The 27,121-nt window shown below is 34.4% G+C and overlaps 1 long non-coding RNA gene across 1 annotated transcript in view; it reads left to right on the top strand.

Moving 5' to 3' along the window:
- The first annotated feature begins 414 nt into the window (after positions 1–414).
- LOC134728741 (uncharacterized) overlaps positions 415–27,121 on the top strand; it is a 74,373-nt gene continuing 47,666 nt past the window's right edge. The window contains exon 1 of the long non-coding RNA XR_010109525.1: positions 415–1,307. This is a non-coding gene — a long non-coding RNA (uncharacterized LOC134728741). The remainder of the gene's footprint in view (positions 1,308–27,121) is intronic.

Here is a 27,121-nt window from a genome sequence, read left to right as displayed (position 1 = left end):
TAAAATTAAAAGTGATGAAAGGAATATGAGTTGGTATCAATGTAGTTTTTCATATATTCTATATGTATAATTAATATGCGTTTTAAAAATAGGTATGTCTTATTAGAACTCACTTTTCTTTAAAAATGTAATGCTTTAGACAGTGTCATTACAATTAATCTTTGTATTAAGTATTACAGGTTTTTGCTCAATCAGTTGTGAATTGTGTTGAAAGCGATTTTCTTCTTTCTCAAAAAATAAATAATATAGTGAATAATTTGTATTTTAAACATATTTAAGTGGATTCAAGTTATTTCTTCAATAATGTCATCTTCAGTGATACTCAGATATTCTTTGTGAGTAAAGAAAGTGTTTTGTTATATGTAGCAAAACTGAAATTCGTATGGGAGGGCCTTGAACCTGTTTGTGTATCACACAGCAGAGAAAAAATAGTTTGAGAGATGCAATATTTTTACAATATTTTTCTAAAAATATTATCTCTACTATTTAAATAATATTTTATGTAAATGTTAAATAACTTTGAATATTGTAGAACTTTCATGTTATGTAGTAATATATGCAATTCCATCAATTATCATTGTTAAGAAATGTTGTATATTGATTTATTCATACTATAATTAACTTTGAGAAAAGCAGAAATGTAAAGTGATAACACTTTATTGTAAAAGAACTCAAAAAAAAAAAAAAAAATGCCCGTTGATGTCAGGTCTCTGAGCCCAAGCCTGCACGTATACATCGAGATGGCCTGAAGCAACTGAAGAACCACAAAAGAAGTGAAAATGGCCGGTTCCTGCCTTAACTGATGACATTACCTTGTGAAATTCCTTCTCCTGGCTCAGAAGCTCCCCCAATGAGCACCTTGTGACCCCCCTCCCCCCACCCCTGCCTGCCAGAGAAAAACCCCCTTTGACTGTAATTTCCCACAACCTACCCAAATCCTATGAAACGGCCCCACCTCTATCTCCCTTTGCTGACTCTTTTCAGACTCAGCCTCCTGCACCCAGGTGATTGAAAAATTTCATTGCTAGTGAGCCGAGATCTAACTACTGCACTCCAGCCTGGGCGACAGAGTGAGACTCCGTCACCAAAAAAAAAAAAAAAAAAAAAAAGTTTTATTGCTCACACAAAGCCTGTTTTGTTGTCTCCTCACAGGTACACGCATGACATTTGGTGCCAAAACCTGGACAGGAAGACTCCTTCGGGAGACTGGTACCCTGTCCTCGTCATCACTCCATGAGGCGATCCACCTATGACCTTGGGTCCTCAGACCCACCAGCCCAAGGAACATCTCACCAATTTCATATCAGGTAAGCAGTCTTTTCACTCTCTTCTCCAGCCTCTCTTGCTACCCTTCAATCTCCCTGTCCTTCCAATTCCAGTTCTTTTTCCTCTCTAGTAGAGACAAAGGAGACACTTTGTATCCGTGGACCCAAAACTCCGGTGCCAGTCACAGACTCACGAAGACAGTCTTCCCTTGGTGTTTAATCACTGCAGGGATGCCTGCCTGATTATTCACCCACACTCCACTGGTGTCCGATCACTGTGGGGACGCCTGCCTTGGTCATTCACCCACATTCCCTTGGTGGCAATTCAATTGTGGGGATGCCTGCTTTGGCTGCTCACCCACATTGCAGCCCAGGGCTGCTCACCACTCCCCTTCTCTGTGTCTCCACCCTCTCTTTTCTCTGGGCTTGCCTCCTTCACTATGGGCAAACTTCCACCCTCCATTCCTCCTTCTTCTCCCTTAGCCTGTGTTCTCAAGAACTTAAAACCTCTTCAACTCACACCTGACCTAAAACCTAAATACCTTATTTTGTTCTGCAATGCCGTTTGACCCCAGTACAAACTCGACAATGGTTCCAAAACGCCAGAAAATGGCACTTTCAATTTCTCCATCCTATAAGATCTGATAATTCTTGTTGTAAAATGGGCAAATGGTCTGAGTTGCCTGACGTCCAGGCATTCTTTTACACATTGGTCCCTCCCTATTCTCTGCTCCCAATGTGACTAGTCCCAAATCTTTCTTCTTTCTCTCCTGTCTGTTCCTTCAGTCTCCACCCCAAGCTCTGAGTCTTTTGAATCCTCCTTTTCTACGGACCCATCTGACTTCTCCCCTCCTCCCCAGGTTGCTCCTCGCCAGGCTGAGCCAGGTCCCAATTCTTCCTCAGCCTCCACTTCCCCACCCTATAATCCTTCTATCGCCTCCCCTCCTCACACCCGGTCTGGCTTACAGTTTCGTTCCGCGATTAGTCCTCCCCCACCTGCCCAACAATTTCCTCTTAAAAAGGTGGCTGGAGCTAAAGGCATAGTCAAGGTTAATGCTCCTTTTTCTTTATTCGAGTTATTTCTTCAATAATGTCATCTTCAGTGACACTCAGATATTCTTTGTGAGTAAAGAGAGTGTTTTGTTTAGCAAAACTGAAATTTGTATGAGAGGGCCTTGAACCTGAGAGTTTGTGTGTCACACAGCAGAGAAAAAATAGTTTGAGAGGTGCAATATTTTTACGATATTTTTCTAAAAATATTATCCATACTATTTAAATAATTTAAGTAATCATTAATAACTTTGAATATTATAGAACTTTCATGGTATGCAATAATATATGCAATTCCATCAATTGTCATTGTTAAGAAATGTTGTATATTGATTTATTCACACTATAATCAACTTTGAGAAAAGCAGAAACACAAAATGATAACACTTTACTGTAACAGAACTAAAAAAAAATGCCCATCAAGACATTTTTCAGCCTCTATATGACTTACCAAAACATTAGTGTATTTAGTTTTCTTTGTAACATCTAACTCTTTTAAAACTTATTTTTAAAGTCAGAAATGTTTGCTTCAGGAATAATTTCTCTCCTTACTCTGTTTTCAGGCATTATATGTATTAGTCTCTCAAAACCTTGAAAAGAGAGGTATTCTGAAGAAATATGTCTTTTCTAATATATTCATATATAATTCATTTTCTCTCTTTTATATATCCAAATTTTTATTGGTATAGGTTTCTTTAATAGGGAGACTATACATATTTCCAAAAAGCCTTAAGAAATTAATAAAATTAAGGAGAAATTACTAACAAAATTTCAATTTTCTTTTAATTTTTTGAAACAATATTCTACGTTAAACATACATAAAAGTGAATCATAGAGAATTGTCATAATTCATATTTTTATTTTGAAATATTTTATTGAAAAATAGAAATTGTATATATTCAAGGCATATAATGTGAAGATTTGATATACATAGACGTTGTGAAATGATTGCCACAACCACATTAGTTAACACATCAACTTATGCTGTACATTAGCTTCCCCAGAATTTATTCGTCTTATATCTGAAAGTTTGTACCTTTTGACAAACACCTCTCTATTTTCCCCATCCCTTAGCCCCTGACAAATGCTGTTCTTTCTATTCCTATGATTTCAAATTTTTTAGATTCTACATATATATGAGATCAAACAGTATTTGTCTGTCTGTGTCTGGTTCATGTCATTTAGCGTATTGCTTTCCTGGATCATACATATTGCCATAAATGGAGGATTTTTTTCTTTTTGTGGATGAATAATGTGCATTATATGTCCTCATTTTATTTATCCTTTCTGCCATCGATGGACGCTTAAGTTGTTTCCATATCTCGGCGATTGTGAAAAATGCTGCCAATGACCACGGGAGTGGAAATATGTGCAGATATATGAGACACTGGTTTATTTATTTTTGCCTATATAACCAGAGTTGGGATTACATGGTAATTTTTTAATTTTTTTGAGGAGCCGCTACACTGCTTTTTACAATGGCTATACCAGTTTACATTTTTACCAACATTGTATAAGGGTTTTCTTTTCTCCACATCTTTTCTTACCTCTTGTCTTTCTAATAATAACCATCCTACACAGGTGTGAGATGATATCTTACTGTTTCAGCAATTATGTTTTTGGACATGAGACCAAAAGCACAGGCAAGAAAAGCAAAAATAAGGAAGTGGAACAACTCAAACTAAAAAACTTTTGCACAGCAAAGAAAACAGTAAAATTGAAAAAGCCACCTATGGAATGAGAGAAACTATTTACAAACGATGTATCTGCTAAGCGGTTAATAACCAAAATATAAAAGGAGTACTTACGACTCAATAGCAAAAACCAAATAACCCAATTAAAAACATGATCAAAAGACCAGAATAGACATTTTTCCAAAGAAAACATTTACATGGCCAACAGGTACATGAAAAGGTGCTCAATGTCATTTCTTCTTTAAATGTCTGATAGAATTTAACAATTAAGTCATCTGAGACTGGTGCTTTCCATTTTGGAAGATGGTTAATTATTGATTCAATTTCTTTAATAGATATTCAAATAGTCTATTTCTTCTTGTATAAGTTTTATAGATTGTGTCTTTAAGGAATTGGTCCATTTTATCTATGTGGGAATACTATTGTTTATAATATTCCTTTATTATTTTAATGTCCATGGGATTAATTATGATACTCTTCTTTCATTTCTAATATTCATAATTTATATTATTTCTCTTTTTTGTTTGTTATTTTGCCGGGAGATTTATCAATTTTGTTGGCCTTTTCAAAGAGTTGGCTTTCTGTTTCATCTATTTATTTCCTATTTTTTATTTCATTGGTTACTTCTCCAGTGAAAAATGATCAAGATACATGCAGATGAGGTAGTGAGTTAGTGGAAGAGAAAATTATTAAAGGGAAATGATAAGATTGATTTTCTAGTTTAACAAATGAAATCCTATTTATAACTTCTCCTTGCTTTCTAAGAAGAGTAGATACTGTTAATTGGAGAGAGTTTCCAGAGCAATATGATTGGTGTGGGGATGTAAGTACTAGATAGGAGCTGGGGAACAACTCTTTGTAATAAGTAGAGAGAAATTCAAAGTCCCTCCAACAAAATGCAACATAAAAAGGAGACTGGAGAAAGCAAGGCCACATGCTACATGAGCAATTTGAAGGAAGTTAGAATCCTTGGTGGCAGCATGGCTACAAAGAAATTTGGAGAAAAAAATTTTTAAAAGGATTTGGAGCCTGCTTTGGGCTGTTGGAATATTCTATTTCACACAAAGTTATCAATAAATTACACAGTTTACTAATGTTTAAGATAGGGAACATGCCGTTGAGTTGTTCATTTGTGCTATAAAACAATTTTTAAATATAGTACTATATTTTAGTCAATGATATATTTATTGTAAGAAGTGTTTAGATGTAGAGTTCCACTTTATGCAACATTGGACTAGGTAATGTATACAAACCATCCACATTTAGTTTGATTAATCCACATTTGGATTATAGCTTATTGTTTCATTGTTCTATGGGACTCTGATATTTACCCATTTTAATAAATAAATGTGTTTTTCAAGCAAGACAAAACAAACATCTAACAATAAATTTAAGATTCATGAGAGGCTTTATCTTTTCATATGCATTACAAAATACATTTATTGTGATTTTAAGACACCTGGATACATGCATCTTCAGCTTACAAGATTTAAAATGCAGCTGAAAAGCAACCAAATAATTTTTTCTGAAATCAGGTATTTTTTTACATGAGAAATATTGGACATATCTAGACCACATTCCTCATATTCCACTCCATTTATCTACTGACATTACCCTTCCTACTAGAATCTTCCATTTTCTGAGGAACTTAATATTGTTGAGGCAGATACTGTGGTTAGGTTTCCCAAAGCCATTTATAACTCCTTTCTCTTATCTTCCTTTATACTTCTGACTGAGAAGGCAAATTATTTGACCTCTCAGTGTCCATCATAGCTACAGATGGCCATATGACATAGTTTTGGCCAATGCTGTGTAGATACAAACTCTAAAAGAGGCTTTTATTCTCAAATAAAAAGACAAAGTTCCACAAGGATAAAGTCTCTTGTACTTTCCTTCCTAGTTTTGGCCAACAATATAAATATATCTAGAGGAGCAGAAGTTGTCTGGTGACCTAAATGTTTTGATGACAACAGGCTAAAAATTGTGGCTAGTCAACTGTAAACCAACAGCAAGAATAATTTATCTGTGAAATTATGTAATCTTGGATCCCTATGATGATATTCAATATTTAGTGGCTAAGTCAAAACCTTAACATCTGGTAAGTGCAAAAATTATTATAACCCTAATATCAAGGAAGGTACTATGCTGCCATTCTATATTAAAACAAAATTAATTTTAGCTTTGGAATAATTTTCCTTTAAGCTCAACCCTTTCTAATTCTAAGGCTTCTGTGGTTAATAACTCTGCCATTTTACTAGACAGGCCTCAAAAAGGCCAGTTATATCCTAGACTATGGTGAAATGGGTGAACTCTACAAACACTGAGTTCTCACAGTTGAATCTACAAGGGACCATCAGTTAACTTAAGGGCAGTCAGTCCACTGGTTGGCCACCTATCCATGGCAACTGAGACAAGAAATAGCAATTTTCCTTCTTAGACATTTAACTAGTTTGATGAAAATGAAAACAAGTTAGCAATGAGAATGTAAGCTAAGAAGAAGTCATAGGTAGAAAGTCAGGACTATAAGGGATTACAACAAATCATAATTTCTAAAAAGCTGAAATTCTGCTTCAGTGGAAAAACTAATAGTAGAGGTTGAGATATCCTATCATAAATTGACCCAAAGAAGGACTACAAATTTAACTGAGCCTCATCAATGGTGGAGCATGGAGTGAAAATTTTAGAGTCAGTATTTCCATAGATTCCAGTTTTATTCAGGTTTCATATTTCTCTCAGTTCATGTTGTTCAGCTTTGATTGTTCAGTATTTTATAAATTTGCATGTCCATACATGTAATTTAAGATTCTTTTGGTTACAAATGACTTATGTAAAAATATGAATTTATCGTGGTACACTTAGGCCTATTATATATTCCATTCCATCAAAGAGTTGGGTCACCAGACAGGGGAAAAGCAAAATTTTATAAAACTTTCCTTAATATGCTAACATTAATATAACACAGGTCCTGCAAAACCGGTCTATCATTTAGTTTAAAATTATTTATTCATAGGAAAAAATATTTGATTAGTCTACCTTTCTTAGGTGTACCATTGATGATTCCTTGGGAAGAACAAAGATGTGGGGAGTGACACCCATGTTAAAAGAGGGTAGTTTTTGGAGTAGATGGGCTGGAAAGAGAATTTAGTATGTATGCACCACAATGTTGATTCTTACAACTTCTAAATTATTTGAGATACGTTGACAAGTTTTTTTGTTCTTTGCAAATAAAACAGTCAAACTACCCTCAGCATTAAATTTGAGGCATTTACACATGGTGGCAATAATACATCTTCATATTTTTCAAGGAGTTATGAAATCCAGAGCCTCTCCAACCTGTAGTCTCAACTGCCCAATCACATTTCCAACTTGAAGATTCCAAGAATTCCAGAGCATGTTATGAGTGGCTGAATATCCGGTCCCAGGTGAGGTAGCTGAATGCTAGGCTAGTATGTTTAGATAATTTTTCTATGAACTTTGTTAAGCTAATTTTATTTGTAAATAACCAAGCAAAAATCATAGCTTTTTCCTTAGAATGACAGAACGAGATAATTATCTACACGTTTCCTTATAGCTCTAATCATCATTTAATTCCTAACCCTTAATTCCTTGAGAAAATTCATGCAAAATCCCCATTCTATTTAGTTGGTCTCAATACCTGCATTTTCGAAAATCTTACCAGGCTTGTTCTTGAGTATTTAATGGAATGATCTGCTCTAGGTCTGTATGTACTAAGAAGTCTAGATATTTCTCAGATGCAAACACAGCTACTTCCTTGGCTTATTGGGAAGGCATCTTATGTGATCTGTAAATAAAATTCAAAACGTATTAGAATGATTAAAGGAGTTTTCTTTAAGTAACTGAAGAACATAAGTTTAAGTAAAGTGCACTTTGCCTCATAACAATGTTAGTAATATTTTATACCTTGTTATCTCATTAGTATGTCTTATCAATGCTTTAAACTATTAATTCTTTGTTGAGAGGTATGTAAGCAGAAAGTGAAATTTTGTAAACCCTAGAAGAAAAATTCCAAAGCTCAAACATATGTATAAAAGGAAAATTTATTTTGCTTTTAACATTTGTTATATTTTAGAATGCCAAATGCTAATTCGGTTAGTCATTAAAAGCCAGAAAGCTGGGCACGTGGCTAACGCCTGTAGTCCCAGCCCTTAGGGAGGCTGAGGGGGGCAGATCACAAGGTCAGGAGTTTGATAGCAGCCTGGCCAACATGGTAAAACCCCGTCTCTACTAAAAGCATACAGAATTAGCTGGGCATACTGGCAGGTGCCTGTGATCCCAGCTACTTGGGAGGCTGAGGCAGGAGAATCATTTGAACCCAGGAGGCGGAGGTTAGTGAGCCGAGATCTCGCCATTGCACTCCAGCCTGGGCAACAGGACGAGACTCCATCTCAAAAAAAAAAAGTCAGAAAAAGTGTGTTCTGGAGTTAGCAGATCTGGGAATGACTATGCAAATACAAAGACATTCCAAAAGAGATATAAGCCAGGGGTTGCATTCAACTGAGTCAACCTTTTCGACATGATTTTATTGAAAGATGACTCAACTGGTTATTGCTAAGACAATAACATGGATAGTTTCCCATGAAGATTGGTGTGATACTGTTTGGAATAGAGACACATTAATTAACTTTTCATTAGTATAAAGAGAAAAACAAATGCAGCAAATGTTCTGGTAAGAGGAATTTGATTTCTGGAATATTAATTAAATAGCAGAGTAATGATTAGAATGAAGGGACAACTGATAAAGTAGTTCAAAATAATCCCTTCATTATGGCAGTTTACTTTAGAATAATACATTGGGTATACAGCTTTATGGAAACAAAATAAACAGTTCTCGATAACATAAAATTATGACATTAATTCACTGTAAAGGCCTCTTGTAGCTTGGAAGTTTATAAGAAAGTTAAACAGTTTTCAGTAGTGCAGGTTTGTGTAGATAATTTAATAAAGTAGAAATAATCTTAAGAAAAATGCTTTATGTATTTATTACAAACTAAATTAATTAATGAAAATCTTTCCTTTAGAACATTTCTGTTGACCAATATTTTATCTACCACATTTTGGAACTTGCTCTCCTGTATGTATTAATAATAAATCCACTGTATGAAGCCCTGATTCCAAGTGTGGCAATATATGAGTTCCCTAATATAAAGGCAAAGCTGGGATTATATTAAATTTCGTTTTTGCAGTTATTGTTATAAGACAGAATGAAACTTTTGTAATATTTATTTTTCTCATTTAGTCATTTAGAAATAAGAATTTATAGCGTTTTAATTTTGTAATAGATCCAAATTCTTGATTATAATTAATTTTCAGTAATAAGATTCACTTCTATTTGAAGTGTCTAAAATAAAAGCTTCTTTATTAAGATTATAAACCTTAATAGATTCAAGTACTAGATATGTTTGTTTGGATTTGTTTCTAAGGAATTAAATGTCACTGAGAGAAGAAAGGTTTTTGTTGTTGTTGTTGTTTTGTTTTTTACATACTTGCCACAGTTGAGCAGAACCTGCTAACTGAACTGCATTACCAATGTTACTAATGTTATTTTGGGTACTGATTTTAGGTGATTATAAAATAAAACAGTTTAGAGAATGCTTACACTATTATTTCCTTTACATAATTCATCTTATTCAAATTGATAATTGTCCTTTCTAACAAGAAATTAAATTGTGCAGATATTATTGTTAGAAATATTGGTATCGTTACTTACCTATCCACAATATCAAACATCAAAAAATAATAAAACCGAGCACAAAAAAGGCATACACATTGAAAAGAGAGAAATACAGCCATCTTTATGTATAGATGAATAATTGTCTATGCAAATAATCCTAATAAATCTACAAAAAGAAAACACAAACAAATACCAACCTCCTTGAACTAATAAGTGAGTTAAGCAAGGGTGCATGTTACCAGATCAACATACAAAGTCAATCCACTCCTATATACTGGTTATGAGTATGTGTGAAACATTTACGATTGCTCCACTGAAAATGAAAACTTAGTTACAAATCTAATAAAATATGTAAAGAATCCTCATGGTAAAATTTTAAAATGATAATGATAGAAATTTTTAAAAATCTAAATAAACGACATAGTAAGAGACATCCTATATTCATGGATTGGAACATATTAAACGTGTCACTTCACCTAAAATTGGTCTGTAGGCTTAATGCAGTCCTTATTAAAATCCTAGTGAGTTTTATTTAGACATAGACATAGACAAAAGCATTATAAAATTTATACGGAAAAGCAAAGAAACTAGAGTAGTTAAAAACAGTTTTGAAAAAGGTTAATAAAGTGGGAAGAATCATTGTATCTGCTACGATTGAATATTACTCAGCAAAAGAACAAACTACTGATCACCATGACACCTTTGATGGATCTCAAAGGAATTATGTGGAGTGAAAAGAGCCAGTCTCAAAAGTAACATGCTGTAAAATTACATTTACATAGTATTCCTGAAATGCCAATATTATAGAAGTGGAAAATAGACCAGTGCTTGACAGAGGTCAGGATCGGGAGAGGAAGAAGGTGGCTGTGGCTATAACAGTGTAACCTGAGGGAACCCTCTGATGGTGTTGCATGTGATGGTGTTGGACGCAAATATACACATGCAAAAAATTACATAGAACTAAATATATATGTGCCCAGAAATGATTGCATATAAAACAAGTGGAATCTATTCAGTGGGTTTTAGTAATGTTAATTTCCTGCTTGTGATACGGTAATATAGTTATGCAAGATGTTGCCACTGGGGAACACTGCATGAAGGCTATGGAGTATGCTCATGCTCTGTATTATTTCTTATAACTACATATAAACCTACAATTCTCTGAAAAGAAAAAGTTTTTAAAAAGAGACCAGGCGCAGTGGCTCACACCTGTAATTTCAGCACTTTGGAAGGCCTGGGCGGGTGGATCATGAGGTCAGGAGTTTGAGACCAGTTGACCAACATGGTGAAACCCCGTCTCTACTAAAAATACAAGAATTAGCCAGGCGTGGTGGCGCGCATCTGTAATCCCAGCTACTCAGGAGGCTGAGGCAGGAGAATCCCTTGAACCCGGGAGACGGAGGTTGTAGTGGGCCGAGATCGCGCCATTGCGCTCCAGCCTGGGCGACAGAGCAAGACTCCATCTCAAAAAAAAAAAAAAGTAAGAAAAACTAAGAAAACATTGTTAATGAAATGTATTTTGTAAAATATGAGGTCCAGCATGGATGCTATTTTTTGCCTTTAATATTTTAGTTAAAAGGTCCTGGGCCGGGCGCGGTGGCTCACACCTGTAATCCCAGCACTTTGGGAGGCAGAGGCAGGCAGATCACGAGGTCAGGAGATCGAGACCATCCTGGCTAACACAGTGAAACCCCTTCTCTACTAAAAATACAAAAAATTAGCCGGGTGTGGTGGCACTCACCTGTAGTCCCAGCTACTCGGGAGGCTGAGGCAGGAGAATGGCGTGAACCCGGGAGGCGGAGCTTGCAGTGAGCCGAGATGGCGCCACTGCACTCCAGCCTGGACAAAAGAGCGAGACTCCGTCTCAAAAAAAAAAAAAAGTCCTCTAAGAGCAGATGATATTGGAAAAGGATTTTTAATAGGGCAAATTCTATTATAGCAATGTTAAACTCCATCTATTTCTAGAATGAACTATGCGATATCCTCATTTCTTATTAAGATTATGTTATATCTGGAGATCACTTAACTATGTTTTCGTGAGTATGCTGTAGCCTCTCTGATAAATCTGACCAAACCTAAGTATTTTATCCATTGCTCCTTAAAGTGGGTGATCTCCACAGGTAGTTTATTATGTTTGATTGTTATTATAATAGATTTAATTCTTTATCCTGTTAAAGTTTTAGGTACCTCACTTGCCCCCAGGTACTTTGATAGAAATGGATTTCATGACAGTCATATATGTATTATGGTTATATTCTCATTTCATTTGTATTTGTTCTATACATGTGATACAGATTTCCCCCACTGTAAAACAACGGCGTAAGAATAGGTATTGTGTACTTTGTTTTTACTCTTTGGTGAAATTTAAATTGGTCTAAAGGAATGCCCACATTATTTAATTTGAAAAATTTTACATGTTCAAATATCCCTTAAGATAGAAAGTTATTTAAGCTTACAAGGTTAAAATAGGTATTTATTTTTCCAGTTGCAAAATTATATTTAAAAAATAGTAAAGAAAAATCACTCTTAAGCCACTCATTCAGAAAAAAACTGCTGTTAACATTCTAAAGATTATCTTAATATATTTTACAATACTTACATAGTGTATGTAAGTGTATGTTTTATGCCATGTGTTTTATGCACCATGTAAGTGTCTTATGCATATGTGTTTTATATATACACATGTATATATGTGTTTTATATATACACATGTATATATGTGTTTTATATATACACTTTATATATATACATATATCTATGTATGAGATTTTAAAAATATAAATATATACATACAGTAGAGACAAAGTGTACAGACATTATACTTGAAAATTTAGGCCTGCCTTAAATAATTAATAATATTCTATTGTTTATAACATAAACAATATGTTATAAACAATAGTATATTATTAAATATTTTATGATTTTGATAAATAGATCAGTATGAAATGATTTTTAGGGGTGTAATTAATATGAAAATAGCATGTATCTAACTAAAATAATTAGAAATTTACATGGTGCCCAAGTGTTTGCTACTTTAAAGAATATTCTAAGGCATACCATTGTTTATATATTTATTATATAGATTTATAAGTGAAAATATTTATTTGGAAGATTGTTTTGAATTGATGCATTTTCTTATGCTTTATAAATACTCTAATATTAGGCTGGGCATGGTGGCTCACGCCTCTAATCCCAGCAATTTGGGAGGCTGAGGGGGTGGGTCATTTGAGGTCAGGAGTTTGAGACCAGCCTGACCAACATGGTGAAACCCCGTCTCTATTAAAAATACAAAAATTAGCTGGGCGTGGTGGTGCATGCTTATAATCCCAGCTACATGGAAAGCTGAGGTAGGAGAATCGCTTGAACCTGGGAGATGGAGGTTGCAGTGAACCAAGATTCCACCACTGCACTCCAGCCTGGGCAAAAGAGTGAGACTCCATCTCCAAAAACAGAAAACAAACAAACAAAACCCCCCAAATACTCTAATATTAAAACATTTCAAAATCTTTATGTTAGAGAATTAATACATCTGATTATAAATATATTAAAGTCACTTTTCTTTGTGCCAAATATCTTGCGCAGGCCATGGCAGTCATGAGATGATAGTGAATAAATGAATAAATGAATGAATGAAGCACTCCTGTCTACCTCATTGAGTTCTATACTTTCAGATGGCTAGCCCTTATCTTTAGGCCTCAATTTCCTAACACGTTTTCACCAGCTCTCCAGTCCATCATTTAAGTTAGCTTTGCCTCTAGTATTTAGTTTCTTCTTTACTAGTGGTTTTCTACCCCACTTGTATATGGCTTCTGTTATTGCAGCCTTTCAGCTACTAGTTTTGGATAAAAAGGTGATCCTTAAAAATACATTTGAAAGATAACAAACATAAAACCTTGAGAATATGTTTGGCCACCAAATACATTCTTAAGTTCCAATATTTTAAAATTCAGAACATTTTTACATATCAAAAGACTACATAGAAAATAAAATTTCACATTGCAAGCAAACTTTTTCAGTACATTGCAAGATAAATTACTGCAGTAAATGTTAGTGACTCAGTTTCGTTGTTAAAATATGACAAGGTAATAGTTGCACATGTAAATGTGAAAAGATTTTCTTTCAAGGTCTGAAAAAAGGAAATAATTTTATTCACGTTAGTTCCCTTCCTGTTTTTACTACCATCATTTCAATTCAGGGCTTGTTTCTGCACAGGATGGAGTAATGGCCTCCTGTTTTCCTTCCGTTGCCATTTATTCCACCCTGTGCAAGACTGTGAAGTTATTCTTTCTAAAATAGAACCCTGATAATTTAACCCACCTGCTAAAAACAAACAAAATGGAAACAGCTAATAACTCTTCACTGCCTACAGTTCAAACTTGTCAGGCTGAATTTAAGGCACTCAATGATCTGGATTCCTCCACCTGCTTCTCCAGATTCATTTCTCGTTATTCTTTTCCATGGATGCTGCACTTCTGCCTATCTGGACACCTTGATGTTCCCTTCACATATTTTGCATGGTCCTGCTTTATACTTCTTACTCTGTGTTATTTTTACTTTCTTTCGATTTCTTGATTTCCACCTTTTCTTAAAATTCCGCCTCATTCGTAAAGCTTACCATCAGCTAGCTACCATTTATGATTACTTATTGTTTTCGTGAATGTTCATTATAGTTTAGTATATTTTGCCTTCAACTAACAAACAACAAAGTCAAATAATAAGAAAATTATACAAATTATACTTTGTATAAAGTATTTTATTACTGTATCTATCAAGGAAACCACTGTATTGTAAGCACCTTGAAGTCAGGTTTTGTGCTTTGCTTTGTTTTGTTTTCCTGCTTTGTGTTCTGTCACTTCCACCGCTCTTATAACTATCATATTATATTGCACAAAGTATATGTAGAGTAAGTGTTTGAGAAATTGAATAGAGCCACCAGAAATAGTTAAATTGAGCTATTTCAGTTTGCGTCAGAATAAGGGCTAACATTTTCTTTCTCAGTATAGTGGTTTACTAAATTTAAAATGTGTTGTGAATTTTATAGTTTGGTAGGTGACATGTCTCTGAACAGAGCACTGTGGCCTTGGGTTCACATTGGCATTTGGAGTTGGCTAAACCTACAGATGCCAGAGTGTACTTTCCCGCCTGCTGTTCCAGCTGAGGCTTTAATGTTGGACTTTTAAGCTGAGCCAAACAGGTAGGGGAAACGATTGCCAGCTATCTGATACTGTAGAGATTTAGGCCAGATGGAAACTTGCTTTAAAAATCAAATCAGTTTCAGTCATACCAACATGAGCTTTCTTGGATGTCTGCTTTGGAGACATTATGTTATTATCATCATCATCATCATCATCATCATCATCATCATTATTACTAAAGACAGAAGTCACTAAAATATTGTATTACATTTTCAAAAATACCTGGGAGGTGGATACAAGAATGTCATGGTAAAAATACTGATCCTGGACTAGAAGGAGTAGAAAATAATAATTGTAACTTGTGTTATTTTCCCTCAATGATCTAAAATCTGGAGGTGAAATTCTTTAAAAGTACATCATAAAGGCAGCTAGGAGAACTGATATTGTGGTAGCTCCAAATGGCTATTTTGTTAGAGGTAGTAAAACTTTTTCAATGTAAGTGAAATGATCCAGCAATCAGTTCCTCCAGGACTTTTCCTGAATGTTTACTTTTAAAGAACATTTATACCTTCTGTAGAATGTAAAGGGAGGATGGACACATGATACTCAGAACAGTCTGGTCACTTTACAAGAAAAAAGACAAGAAGCAGGCTGATAGGAAGTATGAAAATACCAGGAAGTCCTTAATGATCAGACAATATAAATTACGAAAACCACAGATAGCTGATACCCAGCCATTCAACAGAACCCTTTAAGACATGATTATGGAGTCATAGTCAAGGACTCAGTTTGACTGAATGGGAGCTTTATAAATTTTTAAACTACTATCTTCTTAATTATTGCATTAGCCTACTTGAATGTGAGAGAAATTATCTTTTTCTTATCACAAACATCTACTGGGAAAACACCTGCTAAATTTCAATAGTCTGCAATTTTAATGTACCATAATGTAGTACTATTATGTCCAACAATGACTGTTTCCTCTTATGCAATTATGCAGATGTTGCAATAAGTGATCAACATTGGACTATACTGTGTCTAATGTCCAAGAGTAATAGAAGTAAAGACAGTCGATACTCCTTAATTATGAAGCAAGCTGTTTAAAATTTCAAGACATTTCTGATCAACCACATAAGGCAAACTTCCAATTTATTACTCCTGCATTTTGAATCAGAACTCTGGAGCAATTCAATGCAAGAAGAAAACTATGTGGATTTTCTCCCTTCTCCCCATATCTTTTAAATTTATGCATAATTATAATTATCTTCCTCCTTTAGTGTCTTCATTAATAAATTACCACAAATGTTATTTCAGTTTTCAACATTTGCTAATAAAAAAGAGAGTTTTAGTTCAGAGAGAGTATAACTGCTCATTATATAAACAGGATTATATTTAATAGGCAATAATGTTCTTTGTTATTGATAACAATTACCCAGAGATCCTGTAAGCATAATGAACTCTGTAAGTAAGAGTGGATTGTTTTATTCTCTCAGGAACTTAAATTCATTCATTCATTTTCTCATCATTAAGTATTTATTTTTAGCTATTATATGTCAGGCATTATCTCAGATGATAGAAAAACAAGGAAGATTAATACTGAATTCTTATCTCCCAGGAGCTTACCATCTCAAATAAGGTGGCAAGCATGTTAATAAAGTCTGTATGAGGGAGAAGGAAGCCAAAGGAAAGAGTTTAAGAGTTTTGACAGCATTTAAGAGACACAAATAAATAGAGTCAATTTTCTTTTTTATGCTGTTTTTTTTCCCCCACACTTAAAAAAAAATTCTCACATCCATTTCACAACTTCTTGACTTGAGAAAACTCTACAGCAGTTTTATGGAAGCATTTATGAGGAGCTGAAAGGGTACAGTGTAGGACTTCACATGTGGGGATACACAGAGTGGAATAAATATATTTCATGGGCTATACCTCAGAGTTGCAAGAAAACTAATGTAAAGTTATTAATGCTAGAAAAATTCAAAATATATTAAGCAAAATACCTATTAACTTACAATAGGATTTTTTTTTTTTATAGTCACCAGAATACTAGATGCTCCCTCCTACCCCTCAAATCACTGTGCTCCCAAAAATAGAGCATCTGAAAGGCCAACTTGGCAATGAGGTGAACAGGTACAGTGAATATGGAAATATCAGGGAGAGGCGAGCAGTCATTAGGTATATTTTGTCTAGGCAACAACTAAACTTTATATATTGTTTATGCCTCAGAATAGAAGATTCTTCTTTAATGTTCTTCATTTATTCTTTGTTAGAAGAATAAATTTCTGTTCATGATATACAGATTTACATTTCTTATGGACACAGGTTAAAATAATAGATCATACAATCTCTGGCTTCTTTTTTCTAATTAATACTGGATCCTTCTTCCCAGTATCTTGTGCTCTTGAAGAACATAGCAGATATGTTCATAAAGAGTCTATATGGAAAAGAATGAGGCCAAAGTAATGAATTTTAATGAGAAAGTTTAGTACAAACAAATAATAGTACTGTTCTGATGAACCTTCTTATCATAACATATTTTTTTCTTCAGACAGGTTGCAATATAACTGCTACTGATTATAAACGTTATCCATTTCTAGAATTGATTAAGCTACAGCATTGTTCTTTTGTTATGATTAGGCTAAAGCTGGTGATAACTGAGACTGCTTTAGTTACTCTGATGGAAGTTTTCTCTTTACCTATTTTCTCTCTGTTCTTTTAGGGTGAATCATTTCCGTAAGTGGCTTATTACATTTGGTAGCAATTATTCTTGATTTCATTTTTCAGTTTGTCAAAGTTCTAGGAATACCTTACTTTGTTAAATAGGTTTTATGACAATCATGTCTGTTATATTGACACTGCTCTCATTTCATTTACACTTTATGCATGCAGTGTGCATATGCATACCACAGTGGAACTAGCTTTAGTTGGAGGACATTTTGCATGCTTTCCTGCTGTTCGTTGGCACAATTTAAATTGGTACATTAACGAAAGAGTAGGCATTGGAGTAAGTGTTATTTGAGTGACATGGCATCTAATAAACTCTGAATCGCTTTAAAGTAGATATAAGGGCAATGCCTGCTTCTGCCCTTAACACACTCTCAAAACTTGGGCAAGTTCCTGCAATTGTCCACGTTTAAGTATTTTTGTCTGTAAAAGAGCCTAACTTGTCTCCAAGCTACCTCTGGATAGCTACCTTCTAGTATCTCAGAGGTCATTTAGAGCAGTAATAATGTATAAAAATGTCCTGTGGTGGGAGAAATATTTGAAATATTTATTCTATATAAAGATTATAAAAATTCAAGGGGGCAGGGAAAATGCATAAGGAAGAACAAAGCCAATTAAAAATCCCCCTGTTAACCAGTTTATGAGTGTTAGAGTAACTAAGTACCAAAGCTCCACTGAGATAAACAGGAAGGACAAGGAAATTTGCAGAAAGCTCACACACACACACACACACACACACACACACACACAAGCACACACACACACAGAGAGAGAGAGACAGAGAATAAGAGAGACAAGCTGTCCATAAGTAACGATCTTCTAACAAAGAATAAATGAAGAACAGGCCAGTGATGATTAGTACGTAATATTCAGCAAATGAGAAATGATTGGAAAATTTTCTTCTGCTCATGTGGGATACAGCAGCTTAGAACATACTACTGCTCTTCATGCCTTCTCTGAGTAGATGATTAAGGGCCTGGTAATGTTTAGTCACACAAATTTATCCCCAAAAGGTTACCTGCCAACATACTAATAATGATTTCTCCATTGGATAATCCACAAAACTATGGTAAAAATTTATGAAATACTCTTCCTTTGTTCTGAGGCGAAAAGAAGTGAATGGACAAGCACACTATATGCCACTGCTTTACAAATAAATTGCCTTTCATTTTAAGTGACTGGATATCATAAGTGATAGATTTAGACATAATTTATAGTAGAGAGAACTGGGAAGATTTTTTTTTTTTTTTACTCTTGGATTCTGTTGAGTTCTAGAAGTATTAGGTAGAAGCATTCATGGATTTCCTGGAGAGACAACAGCTATGGGACTCCCAACTTAACCAAAGATATGAGTGACAGGAAGACGCAAAGGTCAGGCTGAGCATAGATACATACAAGGTATAAAAATGAAGAAAAACTTCTTGGTGTTTTGGCTCTTTGGGGTAGTTTCTTGGTTAGGGCTTCTACCACCACAGCTCTGGTTGAACTTTAGGCCCTATGTGTCAGCTGTTCTCTCTGCTTTTACCTTTCTACTGCTTACTCAGTGAACATTCCAGAATAGCAATATACTGTTACATTTGGATAAATATTTTATCCAAAGTACAAAGTGGAATGAATATACTACTAAACACTGGCGTTAGGTTATTAAATTTATAACATGTTTTAAAAATTATACTACAACAAATAACTCATTTAAGACATCTATTGTCTGAAGAAAAGTCTTCAATTGTAAGGTCAAAATCATTTTGTTTAATGCAAAGAAATCTAGTCATGATCAGAGATAAATGTAAAGTCATACAAGAGAAAACAATTGTTTACTCAGCTTTTGTTCAAATTATCTTATGGGTTTTATTACAGTAATTTGTATACAGAACATTTATAGATTTGACTTAGAACAGACTTCTCCATACATTCAAAAAATGTACAATTCCACTAAAACTTGTATTGGTCAACTTTATCCCTAATTAGAAGAAAAGTAGTGAAATATACAATAATTCTAATATTATTTCTGCTCTCTAGATTGTGTTAGTCTCTAATATTGAGTGAGGTCATCAGTGTTTGAGGTTTACAATATACAGAATGTAACAGATTACATGATACTTGAATAGGCATTGGTTTAAAAAAAATAATATATTAGTGTTTGAGAATATGTTTCCAAAGGAATGTGTACCAAAATGTGTTTCTAGAGTGGAAAATCCCTCAGTTGGTCACTCTATATTTAGAAATATATTTGACAATGTTTTTGTCAGTAATGCTTTGACTCAAGCTGAGTCAAAATTCGTTTCATTTTTAGAGGACATGAAGAACAAAATAAATATAGCTGATTACGTAAAGCAGGGTTTCCCTAGTCCAGAAAGCCTAAGGATTACAGAGAGGCTGATAATTGTCTACACTGTGTGTGTACCTGCACTGAGGAGAGAAAGGTGTGAATATAACAAGTGCCTGGGTATTATACAACAACTGAAAACCCATGTCCAGGTAAAGAGAAATCCAAATAAACATCTGGATCGGTTTACATGCAGACATGCTGCTAATATAAGTAAGTTTCTATCGTTTATCAACTGAGAGTTAAAAGTAGCTATTAACATTTGGATACATTCATAAGATTTAGACCTTGTTATCCCTCGAATTAGTCATATTGGTAAAGTGAAAGCATAAACATTTGATGGTTTCTCTTATATCTTTGATTGAATGAGATAGAAAATAAGTGTTATAAAATGTATAGAGTAAGTCTATGAGAAGGGTAGCACAAGTCCCTGCAATTCTCCCTTTTACAACTTAGCAACTACCTGATCCAAGGCATCACTGTGCTCCACTGGAGCACTGCATTTGCCACCTGATTGTAGGCTCCCTCCATCAATGACTCCTTCTACTCCATACTCCAGACAGCAGCAAGGGTGAGACTCCTTGAGTGGAAGAGTGAAGCCCTCCATAAATCCATTTCAAAAAGAAACAAAAATACTGGCAAAATTGTCAGAATCGGAACTCTGCTCCTACTTCATAGAAAGCTATGGCAAAAGGGCCTTTGTAGATGTGATTAAGGTAAGTACCTTAAAATGAAGAGATTATCCTAGATTATGCAACATAATCATGAGTCTCTAAAAGTAGAGAACCTTTCTGGGCTCTGGTCAAAGAAATGTGACAGTAGAAGAAAGACATGAAGATATGCAAACTCACTGCTGAATTTGAAGATGGAGGAAGAGGACCATGAGCCAAGTAATGTATACTGCCTCTGAGAATCAGGGGAAAAATGCAAAGAAATGGATTTTCCCCTAGGGCCTTCACGAAAGAATGTGGCCCTGCTGACACCTTCATTGTAGCCAAGTGAGACTGCTGATAGACTTCTGAAATGCAGAACTGTAAGATAACACATCTGTCGTTTTTAAACCCGATAAATTTCTGGTAATTTGTCATGGCAGCAATAGAAATTGAATATATTCGTGTATACACCTTTGACTTCTTTACCTCTGTCTGATTTATTCTTCAGATATCTAATAATTTGCTTTAAAACACTTTCTTCAATTCATTTTTCAGGTAGCCTTGCCTCAGTGAGATCCTCCCTGGCCATTGTGTCTAAAGTTGTAACCCCCTTCACTTCCACCCCAAACAGTTTCTAGGCTGATATTCTGTTTTATTTGTCTCTTTAGCACTAATCTATTCCTAATATATGATGTATTTACTTTATTAATTTTGTTTACTGCCTGTCTCCACTTCTAGAAGGTAGCTCCATGAGAGTAGCATTTTCATCCCTTTTTTTCTTCACAACTTTATCTCCAGCATGTAGACATGAGTCTACTATGTTGTATTCTTAAACGATGTTTAATGAATAAATGAGTGTAAAGTAGATGTAGCTGCTTTTTCATGAGACAAGCCATACTTATATACTCATTTACTTATAGTTTTTGTCAGTCTCTTCTGGGGTGTTAGATTCATAAGTGCATAATAATTTGTCGTCTTCTCAGCTACAAGTGTCTCAAATGAGAATTACTTTAAAATACCAGAGGAAGAGACTCTTTAAAATCCTAATATTCTCTTTATAAAAATACAAACATGCACAACCATTGGAATATAGTTTTCAGATAATTCATGGACACACTGAAGCCCATTCTTAAGATCCATACTGGTGTAACTATTAGAAACATATAATTCCTACCGTAGTGAACATTGTAAATGCGTGGCATCACTTTTGAGAACTTGAAAATAAAATCCTTATTACAACTGATAATTGAACACAGGGTTAAATGAATATTAATAGATCTGTGAGACATGGAAAGCCCTCTTTTCACAAACATAAAGAAATGTATGTGTGCATTGACCAAGGAAATAAGAGAATCATTTTTGCCTTATATGAATGCTAAAACCATTTTAATAGTTTTTCTTTTCCTGATGGTAGTTTAATAAAACTTTCTTTTTATAAATTAACATTTATCTCTGTACTTTTTTCACTTACTAAATAAATTGAAATGCATAAAATGTTATAGAAAATATACTCACTTGAAAATGTCATTATTATCTAATTATGAAATAAAATTGAAAAATATTTTGTAACTTCCAGCAGTAATTAAAATTTTTGCCACATATCAGACAACAGACAGACCAATGGCACCTACAACTTTATCAAATTTTAAAAGCTCAATAAAAAAGTCTGTGAAATATGTAAATTTGCTTAGATTTGCTTCCTTACAGACAAATTCATAGGACAGCAGTAATTTGTAAGAAAAATGGTAAAAATTAATTTATCCACAGTTATTATTTAATTCTTACTGAAGTCAATTAAAAGAGTCACAATTCCCTCACTGAACGATATTTGCTATCTGTTTAAACATATGAGAAGAGATACTAATGCATACACAAAGTGCAGTTTACAGCTATCACTGAAGATATCTTAGTAAAAAGACTCTTGGCTTCATATATCCAATAGAGTTATTAATTCTATTATTGTTACCCACATTAGCCACACATTATAGTGCCTTCTCTCTGACATGACACTGTGTTAGGCACTTTACATATATAAAGTGAATATTATTAGTCCCTATTTTACAGATCAGAAACTGGAGCTTATTTAGTTTTAAAAATGTGTCCAAATTTATATAGCTGGGAGTGGTAGAGCTGAGATTTAAGAGCTACTGTCCTTACCACTCTCTTATTGCCAGGACCTCCTGGTTATTTCCACAGATGACTTCTATTGTTTTTCTCCTTAGTGGATCTTGTTATAATGGACTTTGTCTTCTAAACTGCTTTTCTTAGATTACATTTTTCCCATTTGGTATTAATCAGACATAAACCAGAGCCAATCAAGGCTTCTGATGAGCATGACTTCAAGGGTGCTGATATGTTATCATTGGTTACAATCCAAAAGATTTGATATTGTAATCATTGTGTGCAGTGTTTTTTAGGATAAGTATACCTTCCCTTGGGCTTTTCCAAATAATGGAGCCTGAGAGTCCCCACTACTTTCATGGCCCCCTTGATGTGTAGAAACCTCAGGCTTGTAATACCCAAACTATCACAAATGCTAAATTTAATCAATGTTGCTTTTATGCTATGGATTTGGAGTCTAAGAGACAAAAACCTCCCACCCAACTGTTACAACCCTGTCCAACCCTCAAGTTATTATTTCTGTGCTTGCCATGTATCAGACCCTGGGCTAAATATTAGAAATATAATAATCAGCACATGAGATCCCTGTTATCAGGACGCTTAAACACAAATGTGGGTGAGAGTCTCAAATCAAATATGACACAAAATATACAATTGTACATACTTATGTACCATTAAGGAACGATCTCAGACAGTAGACAATATAGGTACCTACCCTAATCTGTCAGGTCAGCTAAGTCTTCCCTAAACAGGATAAGTTAACTGAGGGTGCAGGGAAATCCAGGAGAGGGACTGGCAGTCTCAAGTTCTGAGGCTGGAGCAGACTTTGACATCTGAGAAAGTGAAAAAAGAGCAGCATAGCTAAAATACAGAAAGCAAAGGGGAAAGTGGTATAAGATGAAGTAAGAGAGGTCAGAAGGGCCTTATAGGCTAGTTTAAGATAAATCTAATTTAAAGCAAGAGCAATACAAAGCCACAGAATGGTTTTACACAGGGCAATGACCTAATCATATTTGCATTTTTATAAAACCACCATTTCCTTGTCTTTGAAAATGTGGTGTGTTTTTTTTTCTCCGAGTAGATAAAAAGAGAATTTGACCAAAAACATTTTATTCAAACACAACCCAGTCACTTTAAGACAAAGGAGAGTATTGGTTAATGAGTATTAATCACTCCTACCATTGGTTGGTTCAAAATGAATTTCAACTTTTAACATTCCAGAAAAATGTGAATAAACATGTCCTTGTAAATTTGCATAATTACAAGTATATTCCAAGTATCATGAGAGAATTTCTAATTTAAGTACAATGCCATCTATGTTTGGTACTGCATTTCTGAGTAGGATGTTTTTTGCACATTTCCCATAATGAATTTCAGAGCCTTGGTTGAGATCTTGTTCTCGTATTGTTTTCCAGTCATATGATAACATCACTGAAAGTTTTACTCATCAGGAAAATATGTTGCACTATTTGAAGAGGCAGAGGGACAAGGATAGACATGAACATATCCTGATGCAATCATTAATTTTTCTTTCAAGAAACCCTTGTTTAATATTGAATATGTATCAACAGGGTGAGATGAAAAAAGAATAGTTCTTCCTCTTTCTCTTTCTCCTTATACTCTTGTTTTTCTTATTCAGAAAGGAAAGGACAAACATGGTTCCTTAGAAGAAACTGTAATTTTATTCCAAAACATTTCATATCATCTAAAATTGTGAAAACTATCACCAGAAGCAAATACTTGGTAGATTTTGCCAGTCTAATGAATTAATTCACTGTGAAGTTTATGGTTATATTAATTTTATGTATGAAAAAAAGGAGGTTTGAAAATCATTAATTAGTGCATAATTCAAAAGAGGAAAGGTTGTAGGGCCAGTGCTCACCCCTTATGAGTATCTACTGAAAAGCTGTGTGCCTAACAAAAGCTTGAGTGTCAAGGGACTCCAGGTGAAGACAGTCTCAGGTAAGTCCAGACAAGTAATTCTCAGCCCTGGATGCATATTAGAGTCATCAGGAAGTTTTATAACATGCCAGCAGTGGGTATGGTCAATATATAAGCTTCTCTGGGTTTGACCAAGAGAATCACTATCTTTAAGACTCTCCCCATACTTCCAAAAATGCAGTTAGATTTGAGAATCCCTGGTTCAGACAAGGATTCTTTATTTTAATTCAATCTTCCTCTACCTTCATCACCTCACTTTTCCAATTGTTTTATTTCCTGTAGTCATTATTTCCTTTAAAGCTAAACCTTACAGAAGTTTTGGACAAAGAAACAAAGGAGAGAGAACAATTCATTGGCTACTGAGTGCTATTATTTACAATTCTTTTTCAAAAGCTTTATTAAAGTATAACTAATATACAAAAAATGCAAATATTTACTGTACACATTTGGATTTCACCTTTTTTTGTTGTTGAACCTATTGTCACTAGACTTGCCATCTCACCCTGGATTACTGAAACTTTCTTCCAGTTTCTTTATTTCTCTCATTAATATTATATATTAACTATGCAGTTATATTCAAGTAGACTTTTAACTGCCAGTGTACTGGTAGAAAAAAAAAACAGCGTGGTTTAAATTTGTGTACTGCCACTGCTTCTCTGCTTTCAAAACCTGTCCTTATATATTTTATACTGTCACTATTGCCCCAGTGTCACAGACTCAGCTCCAACCTTCCTGCTCATTCTTATCATGGAGGATTTCCTTTTATGCTTCCTTCCCTCTTGCCTTGATGGGCCTATCATCATCATTTGCCTTTCTCTTTCTAAAACCCCTCTCAATTCCTATCTTCTCTATGAAGCTGCTATTATTGCAGCCCACACTGACTGCTTCCTTTTTGGAGGTACTAATTTTGTATATTACATCACAAGAATTAGAACTTTATTGTTTTCTAATAGTTTTATAAATATTGGGCCCTTCATACTTTGTTTTATACTTTTTGACAGCAGAAATCAAGTTGTATATTTTTAAGTTATGTCCTCCACATCTTCTTTGAACTTCCAAACTCCATAAGTACTTAATGCTAATAAATATAATCCATGCCCTTTTGTAACGCATCGTACTCATTCATGTAACTTTTTCTGGAGTCCTAAAATCTTCTTTAGGGATACTTCTGTGTTTGTCTCATTCTTGCATACTTCTAAGGGTATTTTCATTACACTATATTGTAATGGTCTATTTGTCCACTTCCTATATCTGCTAGATTGTGTGCTTTTTGTGGACAGGAGAAATGTCTTATGTGTTCCCTGTCACTTTAATGAGTTGCTTTTCTTATGTCCTTGCAATGATTCACATATGCATTCCTCTATATACCTTCATCATCTTCTACGTCTTCCGTCACAACACTTAATATAAATACAACTTTAACATCTCTTTCACACAATACATTGTAACACAATGCTTCTCAACCAAGGATGTTTTTGAACCCTGGAGGACATTTGGTAAAGCCTGGAGACATGTTTTGTAGTCATAACTGAGATTCTATTGTCATCTAATGAGTAGAAACCAGGGATGCTGCTAAATGTTCTTTAATGCACAGGACAGAGCCTCCCCATTACAAATAATTATCCCGTCCAAAATATCAGTAGTGACAACACTGATAAATTTTGGTGTAAACTCAGGGAACAAGCACTATGTTCATGGATATATGGCTAGTGCTCAGAACTATTCCTGCCACATAATAGATACTCAAGAACGCTTGTGTAATTGAACAATGAAGCCTAAGCAGCTCAACTGAGTCCTCTGAAAAAAATAGCATACCATGCTTATTTTATCCCTCCATCAATCCATCCATTGATTCATATGTACATGTTGATCACTTCCCATGTGTGACGCAGGCCAGGCATGGGATGAGGCAATAGGTATGCATTGGAGACTATATATATTTGTGTGTGTGTGTGTGTGTATGTCTTACACTCAAAGTTCTTCTATATAATAATAAATACAGATAAGAGGCAATTTCACAACACTGTATGTACACTGATAATGGGTTTTCTGAGGCCAGCACAAAAGAAGATCATCAAATTCAAACTTGGGGATCACCAAGGGTTGAGTTTTAAAGCCAAGATTTGCAGGATAAATAAAAGTTAACAAAAAGGGGAACTAGAGAAAGACTATACACAAAGGATTAGAGGCAAAAAGTCTTTCCATATTCCTAGAATTGTAAGCAATTTGGGATAGGTCAAGTACAGAATACAACAGAATCCTAAAAAAATGAAAGATTTGGAATGATAAGAAGTTTGGACTTTTTATATGATTAGAATCATATAATTCTAATAGCATTATACAATTTTAAGCAGTTATTATAAAATAACATATATGTAAGGTATTACTATTATTTTTGTTCTTACTGCTAATGTCATTACCAGTCTTTGAAAAAAGATTGGGGAGAGGACAAGAAAATTGAAAATAATATAAAAATTCTTAATGACATTTATTTAAAATGAAATATTCAGTCATCCTTAA

Source organism: Pan paniscus, chromosome 13, assembly GCF_029289425.2.
Source record: "Pan paniscus chromosome 13, NHGRI_mPanPan1-v2.0_pri, whole genome shotgun sequence".
NCBI classification, from domain to species: Eukaryota; Metazoa; Chordata; class Mammalia; order Primates; family Hominidae; genus Pan; species Pan paniscus.
This window is presented reverse-complemented; position numbering and strand designations above follow the sequence as displayed.